At 34.0% G+C, this 14,168-nt stretch overlaps 2 pseudogenes; one reads left to right on the top strand and one right to left on the bottom strand.

The window, feature by feature from the left end:
- Positions 1-6,714: 6,714 nt before the first annotated feature.
- On the top strand, positions 6,715-7,029 carry LOC143396928 (SOSS complex subunit C pseudogene; annotated as a pseudogene).
- Positions 7,030-8,340: 1,311 nt separating this feature from the next.
- LOC143396927 (COP9 signalosome complex subunit 8 pseudogene) lies at positions 8,341-8,912 on the bottom strand (annotated as a pseudogene).
- Between the last annotated feature and the right edge of the window lie 5,256 nt (positions 8,913-14,168).

Below are 14,168 nucleotides of genomic sequence, written 5' to 3'. Positions count from 1 at the left end.
CTATCCCTCATTTAAAGAAAGGGTAGGTACAATAAGTAAATTAAATATGACATATTTTCAAGACTGAAATACTATTTCTACCTTGAAATACTACATTTATGTGAAATCAAGTATATTCACAAACAAAAACATGAAAAGAAAGAAGCAAACCTTTGTTTAGTAGGAAGTTTTTCTGCAACAGTTTGCATTTTTTCACTGTTCAGAGCATGACTCAAACTTGCTAATATAAAAAATACTAGCAAAAATCATGGTTTATCTCTTATTATTGTGTTTAAGTTTATTGTACTTTGTCATTGATTAAACTAACAAATAAACATGAAAAGGATCCTGAGAGAAATTCCCTCATGGGAAGGGAAAAACAATAGTGGGCAATTCCTCCACAAAATAATCACTGGGGATTAAAGTTCTCTCTCCTCAGTAAGATATTTTGTTCCATAATGCAGAAAGAAGAAAAAAAAGAGAGAGAAAATTATAACTAGCAAACTTATCAGACCTTTGAAAAGTTATAAGGGCTCTCTGGAGAACATGAGAATTAACCTCCTTACAGAATAAAATAATAAAGCAAGCACAATTGGATGAGAAATTTTATTCTTCTATTTTCAAAATTTACACCAAAGTATATTGAAACTTGATGGATTATATCCTTACTTTTAGTGACTCATTTCATACATGTATTGCAAATCTATCATGCTGGTATTACAGGAAAACTAATAGAAAGCATAAATAACAGTTAACAGAAGCAGTGAAATAAAAAATGGGGAAAGTAACATAGTAGCTAGCAAGAGCAGACAGTCTTACCACCAACTGTGATTCAAGACACAAAAGTGTTATCGAAAAAGTCTAGAATCCTCTTAATTGTGAGAATCACAGTAGGGTTTGCCCTCCAAATGACAAAAGAGAAAAAAAAAAAAAAAAGAGAAAATACTCCAAAGGGCAGAGTCAAAGAGAAAGAAATACCCTAACTCCATACCTCCTCAATTGCATTTGTAGTGCAAAAGCAACCATAGCCAATAGGAAATGAGGAAGTGCTCATGAAAATTGAAGGGAGGTCAGCAGAGTAGAAGAAAGGTACCAGGGGAAGGGACAACAGGAGGAAAAGGGAAAATGCTAGGGAACCATGTTGATCAAGTCATATTGTTTGCATGTATACATATATAATAATAAATCCCACCATTATTTATAATTACTATGCACCAATAAAGAATATGGGGTGAAAAAAATGAATAGGAACATAGTTTGCTGCTACAGCAGAATACACAAAGATTATGCAAATAGCATTTTGGGGAAAAAATAAATCAACAAATTTTTCCAAGCCTTTCCACTATCAAATTGTGTGATTTCATAGAATTTTGATATTTTTGTTGTATTGGCTCCCTACTAATAACAGAATAAGTTTAATTTATCTGTTGTAGTAGACATGTTAAAATACTATAAAATATTTTGTAATAACAAAATACTGCTCTACAACAATATACAATGAGCAGATGGCAGATTATGAAAAAAATTTATTACAAATACTGAGCTTTAGTGGAACAAACAGAGCAAGAAGGAAGGTTCTGGCAGTATAATTCAATAAAACATAAATAGCTTATTTTTATTACTGGAAAATTCCTCAAATATTTACAGATCCAGTGTTTCTTAATTCTTATTACTCATTCATATGATAACATAATGCTATAAAAATTTTTTTGACAAGTGACTTTTTAAAAATTCTGCTGCAAAAGAAAAATGAATAATACAAGTAGTTCATAGTAATGGCATCCTAAAACCATTCTGCATCTCCTATATATGAATCAATGACCTCCCCCCCCAAAAAATGTTATCATCTCAATTTGGAAATATTCAATACTCTTAGTTTTTAGAATTCTGTTGAATAAATCTATTAAAATTTTGCTACAATTACTTCTATTGTTTTTTAATGGTTACTGTAGGACTAAATATACACTCTCAGACTATTTGTTTTAGTAGTATATAATTTCATGTTAACTTTAGAAACCTTACAACCTAATAGGTGCATTATTCATATTGCCACTGTCTTTAAGCTACAATTGCAATATGTATATCTGGAGAAATTATAAACTCCAAAACACAGTTTTACAGTTTGGTCATTAAACAATCATAAACATTTCAAAAAAATGAGAGAATTTTAAAAATTTATTCAGATTTTTTAAAAATTTCAGTGCTTTTCAAAATATCCTTAGAGATCCTATTTTATTCTGATAACATTTGCTTTTAGCCAAAGTAAGAAAACCCATCAGCATTTCTTACAGCATAGATTTGGCATAATGCATCCTCTTAGCTTTTCTTTCCAGAAAAGTTCTTTATTTTGCCTTCAATTCTAAAGCACACTTTTCCCAGATAGAGCATTTTTGTTTGATCTTCTTTCTACCCATGTTTAAAAGGTTGTTCCATAGTCTCCAGACCTTCATATTTTCTGATGAGAAGTCCACAGTTATTAGAATTGTTGTTCTCTAATATCTATATTTAACATTTTCCTCTGGTATCATTCAAGAGTTTTCTTTTTTCTTTGACAGTTTGGCTATCATAGTCTACTCAAGCAATATACCATTTTTTGTTCTTAAGAATTTCAGTTAAATGGTAACCAAATAACAAATTATTTGATAAATGATGTGATATAAAAATGTACATTCCAGATTTTGCTATATTTGCTAACTTTTTTCTTCATACATTTAGAAATACACAGTATAATGTTTAAATTTGGGGTATACACATTCAAATAAATTTTTTAGATTATAAAAATGTGTTTTATATTTACCACATATGAACTATTTTCAGTTCCTTTCATCCCTTTATGTATATCCTAGTTCTAGGTTATATACATTTCATTCATCCTGAGAAACTTCCCTTAATGGTTCAGTCATGCTAGTCTAATGGTGACAGATACATTTTTTTGGTTGTAGATGAACAAATATCTGTATTTTTTAAAAAAAATATTTTTTAGTTGTAGATGGACACAATATCTTTATTATTTTTTATGTGGTGCTGAGGATCGAACCCAGTGCCTCACTCATGCTAGGCAAGCACTCAGTCATTGAGCTATAACCCCAGCTCCAACATTTTCCTATGTCTGCTTTCAAGATATTTTTTCTTTGTCATTTGGTTTCCATAGTTTATAATGTGTCGAAGAATAAGTTTCTGAGGATTATCCTGTTTGGTTTGGGTTGAATTTATTGAATCTTTTTGGCTTTTGTCTTTTACCAAATTTGTGGTGGACATTTTCAGTTGTCTGTTCATTGCCTTTTTCCATGAAAATTCTAATTTTCCAATTTTGCTGTATGTCAAGTAATTTGGGATTATGTCCTGAACATGTCTATAGGATTTTTAGACTATGAGTATTACTTTCATCCTATAGAAGCTATTGACATCTTTATTTTACTAGAAACTTAATCTGAGTTTAGACCATGTGTTATAAAAGCCTTCTGAAGATAGTGGTCTCAACGTAATTTCCATTTTCTGTGCGTTATGATATTACTTAGGTGTATCCCACATAACCAGTGAACCTTCTGAGATCAGGGTGGTTGACTTTCTCTTCAGATTTTTCATGCTTTTTTCCTTATCATACCCATGCTCGCACAGCTCAAAATGAAGGCCTGAAAATCATAAACAACTTCAGTCTTTCACACGCTTCTTCACTATCTCCCCAGTATTTTTCATTCCCTGGAGGTTCCCCTTTCCAGTCCTCCAGACATTAAAATGGAGTTTGAATTGTCTCAATGTGTCCCACATTTCCTTAGATTTTTGCCTTTTGTCCAGAATCAAACAGTATTGAATCCCCAATACTAGAGAAGCTGTTTTGGTAGATGAGGAAATAATTCTATCTTTTTGCTTAAATTTATTTAACCCCAGGATCATAACTATTAAGCTGTGTTCTTACATCATACTTTCAATGGTAGCCTCTTCTTGTTAATTAATGATGTAAGGAGTCATTACAGCAGTATCAGGCAAAAGTTCCTTCAACCTTTCTAATATAATAAGACTCAATTCACCTTAATAAATATTTCCCTGATTGAAATACCTAAACTGCTTTATTTTCCCATATTAGCCAAATATTTTCCCATATTATCCAAGCATTTTAATCAAAAGAAGCTCTAGATAAAATTCTATCAGAAAAAAATAATGTCAGAATAAGATTTTGCTGTATTCATCCCTCTTAGGATGTAACAGATTGAACAACTATGTATGCACAAAAATACCAACATAATAGTTAGGGAAACCAGGTCTCTCAGTTCATTTTGTGCTACCATAACAGACTACTACAGCCTAGATAATTTATAATAAACAGAAATTATTTGATTCACAATTCTGGAGGCTAAGTCCAATATCAAGGTGCCATCATCTGGTGAGAGTTCATTTACTGCATCATCCCATGGCAGAAGATAGAAGGGCAAGAGACAGAAAAGGTTAAACTGACTCTTTTATAATGCATTAATCCTGCTCATGAGGATGGAGTCCTCATGCCCTAATCATCATCCAAGGCCACTTCATACAGCCTTTTATTTATTATTTTTTGCTTTTTGTCATAAAATTTGCTTTTTGTCATAAAATATGGTCTGTTTAAAAAGGTGCCCTGTATATCTAAGAAGAAAGTGAATTTTAGTTATTGATGGAAGAAATATTCTATAGTTATCTGTTAGGTCCATTTAATTAAAAGCATTTTTAAAAAAATATTTATTTTTTTAGTTGTACACAATACCGTTATTTTGTTTATTTATTTTTACATGGTGCTTAGGATCAAACCCAGGGACTCATACATGCTAGGTGAGCACTCTACCACTGAGATACAACCCCAGCCCTGATTAACAGCATTTTTTAGTTCTGAAAAGTCTTCATTTAATATGTCTGGATGACTTATGTATTGATGAGAGAGGTGTGTTGAAATCACCCATATTATTGTATCAGCATCTATTTGATTCTTTATATTGAGTAGGTTGTTTTATGTGTACAGGTACACATATATTTGGCCATAAATATTTATAATTATTATACATGTTTGCTAGATAATTCCCTTGAACAAATAAAGTGAACTTCTTTATCTCTTGTGCTTAATTTTGGCTTAGTGCCTACTTTATCAGATATGAGAGTAACCACTCCTACTTGTTTTTGGTCTCTCTTTGCATGATATATCTTTTTCTAGCCTTTCACCTCCAACCTGCAGATATCTTTGTCTGTAAGGTGAGTCTCTTTTATGCAACATATCATTGGGCCTTATTTTTTAATCTAATCTGCCAACCTATGTTGTTTATTGGAGAGTTTAGACCATTATATTTAGTGTTATTAGAGATGATTTTTATTTCCTGTCATTTTCATATTTTTAATACTTAGTTGAGACTTCATTCTCCTTTAATTGACTATATCCATCCATACACTAGTTATGTTTATTTTTAAATTCTTTAATTCTTCTGCATGAAACATTTTATTGAATAATTTTTAATGCTGGCTTAGTGGTTATAAATTCTTTTAGTTTATGATTATTATGGAATTTTTAAAATTTCTTCTTCAGTTGTGAAGTATAGCTTTTCTGGTTATATGGCAACTTTATTTGTACCCATTACCTTTTTAGGTTTGGTATATATTATTCCAAGCCCTCCTGGCTTTTAGGATCTGGACTGAGTAATCAGTAAAAATTCTAAAGGTTTTCCTCTAAATGTGCTCTATAATTTTCTATTGTAGCTTTTAGAATTCTATCCTTCTTAGGTACATTGGCCATTTTAATTATACTATGCCTTGAATGGATCTTTCCTGATCTTGCCTATTTGGATTTCTGTATACTTCTTATATTTGTATTTCCATCTTGTTTCTGAGGTTTAGAAATTTTTCTGACATTATTTTATTAAGAAAGTTTTACATTCCTTTAGTTTGTATTTCAATGATTTAGTCTATGCCAATAATTATTACAGTTGGGCTATTAATATCATTCCAGTTTTCTTGAATATTTTGGTAATAGACTCTTAACATTTTTTCTTTATTGTTGACTTTATTTTTAAGACTATATACTTTGTCAGGGCCTTAAATCTTTCTTCTATGTGGTATAATTTATAATGATTCTTTCAACCAAATTTTTAAATTGGTTTATTGAGTCTTCCAATTCCAGAATTTTATTTGTTTCTTTGTCAAAATCTCTACCTCTTTTTGAAATGATCATTAATTTCTTATATTTTCTTATTAGTTTGTTTTCTACATCTTTTTTAGTTCACTGGACATTTTAACTATGAACTTTCTGTTTCTTTCTCCGCCATTTCCTCTGAAGTGGTGTCAATGGGATCAGTTGTTAAAGTGTTGTGGGCTGTTTGGGGTGGTTTGTTCCTTTGATTTTTCTTATTATCTGTATCTGTCCTCATTTACTGTGATGATTATCTCTTCTTTTTTAAGGAGAGTGTTATTTAGTGATCTTCTTTCTCTTAAGCACCCCAGGCTAGGTAAATAACCAAGTATTGAGGCTCCTGCTCAATTGTATCCTCTGCTGTTCCCATCATCAGCCCTTTAGAGCTGCACTCCACTCTCTACACCATTGCTTAATCAACCAACCCCACTAATGAATTTTCGGGTCCATTCCAATCAGCCATTAAAAACAAAGTTCACTCCACCTTGACAGCTGCAACCCGCAGAGAGGCCTCCCCAGTGCCAAGATGTCCTGGGTGAATGTAAAGGGCTAATCCGTTGCCTCTGAATATAATTGAAACAGAAAACAGGAAAATGGCAGCAAACCCTTCAGGACAAGATTTTCGAAACAAAAATAGAGTTGCAATCTTGGCAGAACTGGACAAAGAGAAACGAAAATTACTTAGGCAGAACCAATCTTCAACAAATCATCCTGGAACTAGCCTTGCACTCTCCAGACCCACTCTTAATAAGGACTTCCGGGATCCTGCAGAACAGCAGCATATCACAGCCCAGCAGAAGGCAGCTTTGCAGCATGCTCATGCACATTCATCTGGATATTTCATAAATCAAGACTCTGCTTTTGAAAATTTTATTCTTCCTGTGTTACCTCGCCTTGACCCAGAATGAAGAAAACATCTGTAATGAAAATTACTTTCTAATACCCAATGCCAAAGCTCCTCTCATTCAGTACTGTACACACTGTGACATTCAGAATTTTGGCGAACTTACATATTTTTTTTTTTTTTTTGCTTCTTGAAAAGAAAGGAATATGTAAGTAAAAGCAAAAAGAAGTGGAGTGGGGGTCTAGGATGATGAAAAAACTGAAATACCCAATAAAATAGTTGAAAACATAAATTATGTAATTTTTGCTACATAGATTCACTGTGGATGTCATTTCCATTGAATTAAGAAATTCTTATTTTGAGAGGCAATGACAAACTAGAAAGTATCCACAGAAAGACCAAAGTAGTGAAAACTCTAGAAACCAGCTCAGATGAAACAGTTGAAGAATTCAATTAAATATTTATTGAACAAATGCAGAATAAATGAACTAAGGATGCAATAAACAACTTTAAATATTTGGGGGTTGTCATATAAAGAATGAAGACTTGTTTAGCATGTCTTCAAAAGGCCTGATGTGAACCACAGTATAAATATAAGCAAAAAATTGGATGGCAGAAAATTGGAACACTTATAACAATTGCTTCCTTCCCCACACAAGGCACTGTACCCTTAATCTTCCCCTTCTTCTGAAAGGAGATGTCCAAACTTAATATATAGGAACATCGCATTCTCACATTGAGCCTTCCACTGCCAAAACTTAAGGTACTCACACTGTTGGAAGAAAACTAACATTAACAAACTGGCTTACTCAGAAAAAGATCTATTTGTCCTAAGCTATATTTCTGTATCTGTTAATGATTCTCCATGGGTTGGGATAAAAGAAAACATTTTCTCCAAAGAGGGTGAATCACAATCCCAGGAATTCAGGCTCTGGTCCTGGGCATGATACTGCTGCAGTCCAAGAGCATCACTGTGGCTATCCAAACAGTCGTGCAGATGGGGCTGTGTGCCAGGAAAGCTCTGTACTCTTCTATACAAAGCAGAAGAGCTTGAGTTATTATGAATCTCCAAGAAATATAAACTAACTGCATAATACTAATAGGCTCCAACCAAATTGTTAAATATTACAACATGAGAATTCTTTTAACAACTATATAGCATAAAGTGTGTATGTGTGTATGTATATGTATATATGTATGTGTGTGTGTGTGTGTGTATATATATATATATATATATATATATATATATATAGTATTTAATTATATAGTAAGGATGCTGAGGTGCTTATAATCCATCCAGTAAAATGAACATTTTACATTTCTATATTTGTCATTGTATAAGATTTGAATTGGATGCTGAACTCAGAACGGTGCATCAGTTTTCAAGGAAAGCCACATAATCAGTCTGTCTGGACAACTGCTGTTCATTGAGGATTTGTGGAACTGGGGCAGGCTCTGGAAAAAAAATAAACCTGTTACAGGAAACATCCAGGGAATCTGCAACTGGCTTTCTGGGCGAACCAAACCCCTGACAACGGCAGCTTGCCATCCTTTTTCTAATATAACTTTCACAACCTCAAAAGTCCTCAAGGAAGGCATGTCTCCTAGTAGCATGTCTAAGTGCTCCCATGATTAGCATGACTATCTGAGGCCACTGGTGGACACAGATGGTCATATAGATCCCAGGGAAATCTCTCTGCCAGATCCTCTGTCCTATTGATCAAATTCCCCAAAGTTCAGAATTTGCAGATTTGATAGCAGGTGGTATCCTTTTCCAAAGACATCTTGCATTATTCGTGTCATTGTGGAGCAAATACAAATCTAAAAGCTGACCCAATACACTGTGGGTGTAGCAATTCCTCCAGGAGACTCGAGCCTCTGGTTCTCGCACTGATTCAGCAACTTTTTGAAACTGAAGGTGCCTTCTGCCATCACGGTTCCTGGCATCTTCCCAGGTGATCTTGCAACCAACTTGCAGACTGCCAGACACCTTACTGCAGGATAGACTTTAACCTGTAAACATTTTTATAAATTTTACCTATAAACTTTATTTTCAGTGCTTCTTTTTTCAGCATGCCATAAATTTTGGCATGTTTTGTTGTTGTTGTTGTTTTGTTTTGTTTTGTTTTGCTTTTCTCCAAATACTAATTTCCCTTTTTATTTTTATCTTATGCATCTGGCTCAAGAGTTTATTATTTTCATTTTCAATTTTCATGAATTTTTCCTTTCTTTCATTGCTAATTTTTTCATTCCATTTTATTCAGAAAATATACATAGCATTAGTTCAATCTTCTGAAATTTATTGTCTGATTTGTGGCCTAACGAGTAATCTGTCCTGGGAAATGTTTTTTGCATGCTCTAGAAAGAGGTATAGATTTTTGTTATTGGGTGGAATGTTTTGAAAATGTGTGGTAGGTCCATTTGCTCTACAGTGTTATTCTAAACCTTAGTGATTTTTTTAAGAAGTTAGTTTTTTTTTTTTTACTTTATTTATTTTTTTTTATGTGGTGCTGCAGGTCAAACCCAGTGTCCCATACATGCTAGGCAAGCACTCTGCCACTGAACCACAACCCCTGCCCTCAGTAGTGATCTTGTGTCTAGATTTTTATTCATTGTTAAAAGTGAGGTATTGAAGTCCCTTACTCTTTTTGTGATGTTTTCTTTTTTTTTCCTCCTTTCTTTTTGCAATTTTTGCCTCATGTATCTGTGTACGGGGATGTTGAGTACCCATATATTCATAATGGTTTTATCTTCCTGATGAATCGAACTTTTTTAATCCTCACACAGAATATACCACTTTTTTAGTTAAAATCCATTTTTTTTTGATATTAAGTATGGCACTCCTGTTTTCTTTGGCTATAATTTACATGAAGTTACATGGATTATCTTTTTCACACCTTTTCTATTCAACCTATGTGTGTCCTCATGCTTAGGTGAGTGTTTTGTGGACAGCTGGAAAATGTCATTATTTCATTCTTCTTTATAACTGAGTAATATTTCATTGTGTATATATCACAATTTTTATCCATTCATTCACTGAAGGACACCGAGGTTGTTTCTATAATTTGGCTCTTGTGAGTTGTACGACTATAAACATTGATGTGGTTGCATCACTGTAGTATGCTGTTTTAAATCCTCTTGGGTATAGAAGGATTGGGATAATTGGGTCAAATGGTGATTCCATTCCAAGTTTTCTAAGGAATCTCCATGCTGCTTTCTATAGTGGCTGCACCAATTTGCAGCCCCACCAGTGTATCAGAGTACTTTTCTCCCCATGTCCTTGCCAGTATTTATTGTTACTTGTATTCTTTATAATTCTCATTCTGACTGCAGTGGGATGAAATCTCAGTGTAGTTGTAATTTGCATTTCTCTAATTGCTAGAGAAGTTGGACATTTTTTTATATATTTTGACCGTTCATATTTCTACTTCTGTAAAGTATTTATTCAATTTCTTTGCCCATTTATTGATTGGGTTATTTATTTTTCTTGTGTTAGGTTTTTTGTATTCTTTGTATAACCTGGAGAATAATACTCTATCTGAGGTACAGGTGGTGTAAAGGTAAAGTTTTTAAGTTCTAAGCCGCAGAGCCTGAGTTAAAGTGTAAAAGATTGGACATTGTGAAGTTTCTAAACTGCAAGGCTTGGGTTAAAAAGTAAAAGACCAAGTATTGTTAAATTCCTCTGCTACCCCCAGAACCTGTAATCTCTGTAGCTGTTAGGACAATACCTGAACTGCCCAGTAAACATTCTCACTGGCTTCTCTGGTTGTCTAATAACTTGGGACTCTGAGTAGCCCGGCACATAGGCACACCGGGCCCAAAACCAATCAGTTTAAATGTTCACCCCGCTTAGAAGTAACCAATCACCCCCGTCCAAACTGTTCCCGCCAATGAATGTACTAATCATGACTCAGAGTTGTTGTTCAATTTTCCCGCGTCTCATGATGATTTGTTCTGATGTATGCAAAGCCCCCCGCCCTCTCCAAAAAGTATACTTAAGCTCTGCCTGACCTCTGCTCTGGGCTCTGGGATGCTCTCCTTTCTTGAGTGGGCACGGAGCCCCAGCATGCTGGTTCAATAAAACTTCCCCCTGCTTATTGCATGAGGCTGGTCTCTTGTGGTCTCTTTCTCCGACGCTTCGCCGGACCCTTACAGTGGTAAAGATTTTATCCAATTCTGCAGAATCTGTATTCACATCTCTATTTCCTTTTGCTGTGAAGAAGCTTTTTAGTTTGATATCATTCCATTTACTGATTCTTGGTGTTATTTGTGCTTTTGGAGTCTCATTGAGGAAGTCACTTTTGAAGCCAACATGATGGAGATTTGGTCCTACTTTTTCTTCTAGCAGGCACAGGGTCTCTGGTTGAATGCCCAGGTCCTTTATCCACTAAGAGTTGAGATTTGTGCAGGGTGAAAGAGAGGGATTCAATTTTATTCTAATACATATTGATTTTTAGTTTTCCCTGCAGCATTTGTTGAAGAGGCCATCTTGTCTCCAAAGTTTGTTTATAGTGTCTTTGTCTAGGATGAAATAACTGTAATTATATGAGTGTGTCTCTGTGTTTTCTGTTCCATTCCTTTGGTCTGTTTTTGTGTCAATTCCAAGCCATTTTTGTTACTATACCTCTGTAAAATATTTTAAGGTCTGGTATTGTGATGCCTCCTACAACACTTTTCTTGCTAAGGATTGCTTTGATTATGTTATTCTGGGTCTCTTATTTTTCCAAATGAACTTTATGATATTTTTTCAATTTTATGAAGAAATTCATTGGGATATTAATAGGAATAGCATCAAATTTGTATAGTGCTTTTGGTAGTATGGCATTTTGATAATATTAATTCTACCTATCAGGAAAATTAGAGATCTTTCCTTTTTTTGAAATCTAATTCAATTTCCTTCCCTAGTGTTCTGTAATTTTCAATAGAGAGGTCTTTATCCTCTTTTGTTAGATTGATTCCCAAATGTCTTTATTTTTTTTTTGAGGCTATTGTAAAAGGGATAGTTTTTGTGATTTCTCTTTCAACTGGCACATCATCAGGGTATAGAAATGAAATTGATTTATTAGTGTTGATTAGATACCCTGCTACTTTGCTGAATTTGTTTATGGCTTCTAGAAGCTTTCCAGTAGAGATTTTGGGTCTTCTAAATATAGAATCATGTTATCAGCAAATAAGGATAGTTTGAGCTCTTTTTTTCCCCATTTGGATCCCTTTAATTTCTTTTCTTTTTGTCTAATTGTTCTAGGGTTTTGAGGACTATGTTGAATAGGAGCAATAAAAGGGGGCATCCTTGCCTGCTTCAGTTTTTAAAGGGAATGATTTCAATTTTTTTCCATTTAGAATGATGTTGCCTTGAGTTTAGTGTATACAGCTTTTACAATGTTGAGGTATGTTCCTACTATCAATGCCACAGTCTGGCTGGGCACAAAATAACCAAGCCGCCACAAGGCACTTGTAGGTTCAAAACAGAAACTCCTTTTTTTCTTGAGCTCCAAGAACACCACCCACGAGGCCCTTCCAGGCATACACCACACCAACCAGAAATCCCTCCTCTGCACCTTCCCCAACCAACACGAACCCTCCAGGAATCCCCGGGAGAACTCCAAAGCAGTGGGCGCCTGAGGCAGCAAGAGCCACCCCATTGCCCAACAGTAAAGGTCAAATATACAATACAATCAATCCAGCATCACAGCAATTAAATATAGCTTAACTCAAATCATCATCTCAATGGTTCCCTGGCGTCATCTTTCAAACATTCCCTCTGGCAAATGCCAGGCATCATACCGACCAGGGCCATGGCTCTAAACAACTATCCCTAGTTTTTCTAATGTTTTGAGTATGAAGGGATGTTGTATTTTATCAAATGATTTTTCTGCATCTATTGAGATAATCATGTGATTCTTGTCTTTAAGTCTTTTGATGTGGTTTATTACATTTTACTGATTTCTGTATGTTGAATCAAACTTGCATCCTAGAATGAAGCATTATCTCTTTGATATATTTTATATGCATTTTGTCAAGATTTTATTGAGAATTTTTGCATCAGTGTTCATCAGGGATATTGATCTGAAGCTCTCTTTCCTTGATGTGTCTTTTTCTAGTTTTGGTATCAGGTGATACTAGCTTCATAGAATTAGTTTGGAAGAGGTCCCTCCTTTTCTATTTCATGGAATAATTTGAGGAGTATTAGTGTAAGCTCTTCTTTGAAGATCTTATAGAACTCAGCTGGGAATCCATCTCACCCTGGGATTTTTCTTGGTTGGTAAAATTCTAATGTCACCCTCAGTTTCATTACCTGAAATTGATATATTTAAATTTTCTATGTCCCCTTGACTCAATTTGGGTAGGTCATATCTCTAGAAATTTGTTAATTTCTTCAAGATTTTACATTTTATTGGAGTTTAAATTTTCAAAGTAGTGTCTGATTATCATATGTATTTCCATGGAGTCCACGGTGATACTTCATTTGTCATCATGAATTTTAGTAATTGTGTTTTCTCTCTGTTACCTAACCAACTTTTTGTTTCACTGATTTCTTGAGTTGTTTTTTGTTTGTTTGTTTGTTTGTTTGTTTCAATTCTATCTCTGATTTCTATTATTTCCTGTCTTCTATTGCTTTTGGTGCTTGTTCTTTCTTCTTTTTCTAGGGTTTTGGGTATAAAGTTAGGTGATTTTATGTTCTTTTAATGAATGAGCTCAATGCATTTAACTTTCCTCTTAGAACTGTCTTCATGTGTCCTAAAGGTTTTGATGGGTTGTGTCACTATTCTCATGTACATCTAAGTATTTTTTATTTAATTTCTGATTTCTTCATTGGTCATTCAATAGTGTATTACTTAGTCTCCAGGTGTTCGAATAGCTTCTATTTTTTTAATTTTATTATTGATTTCTAATTTCAGCCCATTATGATCTGATAGAATGTAAGGTATTCTCTCTCTCTCTCTCTCTCTCTCTCTCTCTCTCTCTCTCACACACACACACACACACACACACACACATATGGCTTCTTTATTTAGTTTTTTTTTAATTTGAAAAATAAAAAATATTTTATTTTTTATCTCTCAACTGGTGACAGAGGTATATTGAAATCACCCAGTATTGTTGTGTTGTGATCTATTTGATTCTTGAGATCATGAAGGGTTTTTTTTTAATGTATGTAGATGCTTCATTGTTTGGGGCATAAATATTTAACATTGTTATGTC

This window comes from Callospermophilus lateralis, chromosome 4 (genome assembly GCF_048772815.1).
Source record: "Callospermophilus lateralis isolate mCalLat2 chromosome 4, mCalLat2.hap1, whole genome shotgun sequence".
Lineage (NCBI taxonomy): Eukaryota > Metazoa > Chordata > Mammalia > Rodentia > Sciuridae > Callospermophilus > Callospermophilus lateralis.
The sequence above is the reverse complement of the archived record's forward strand: the minus strand, read 5'-3'. Positions and strand labels throughout refer to the sequence as shown.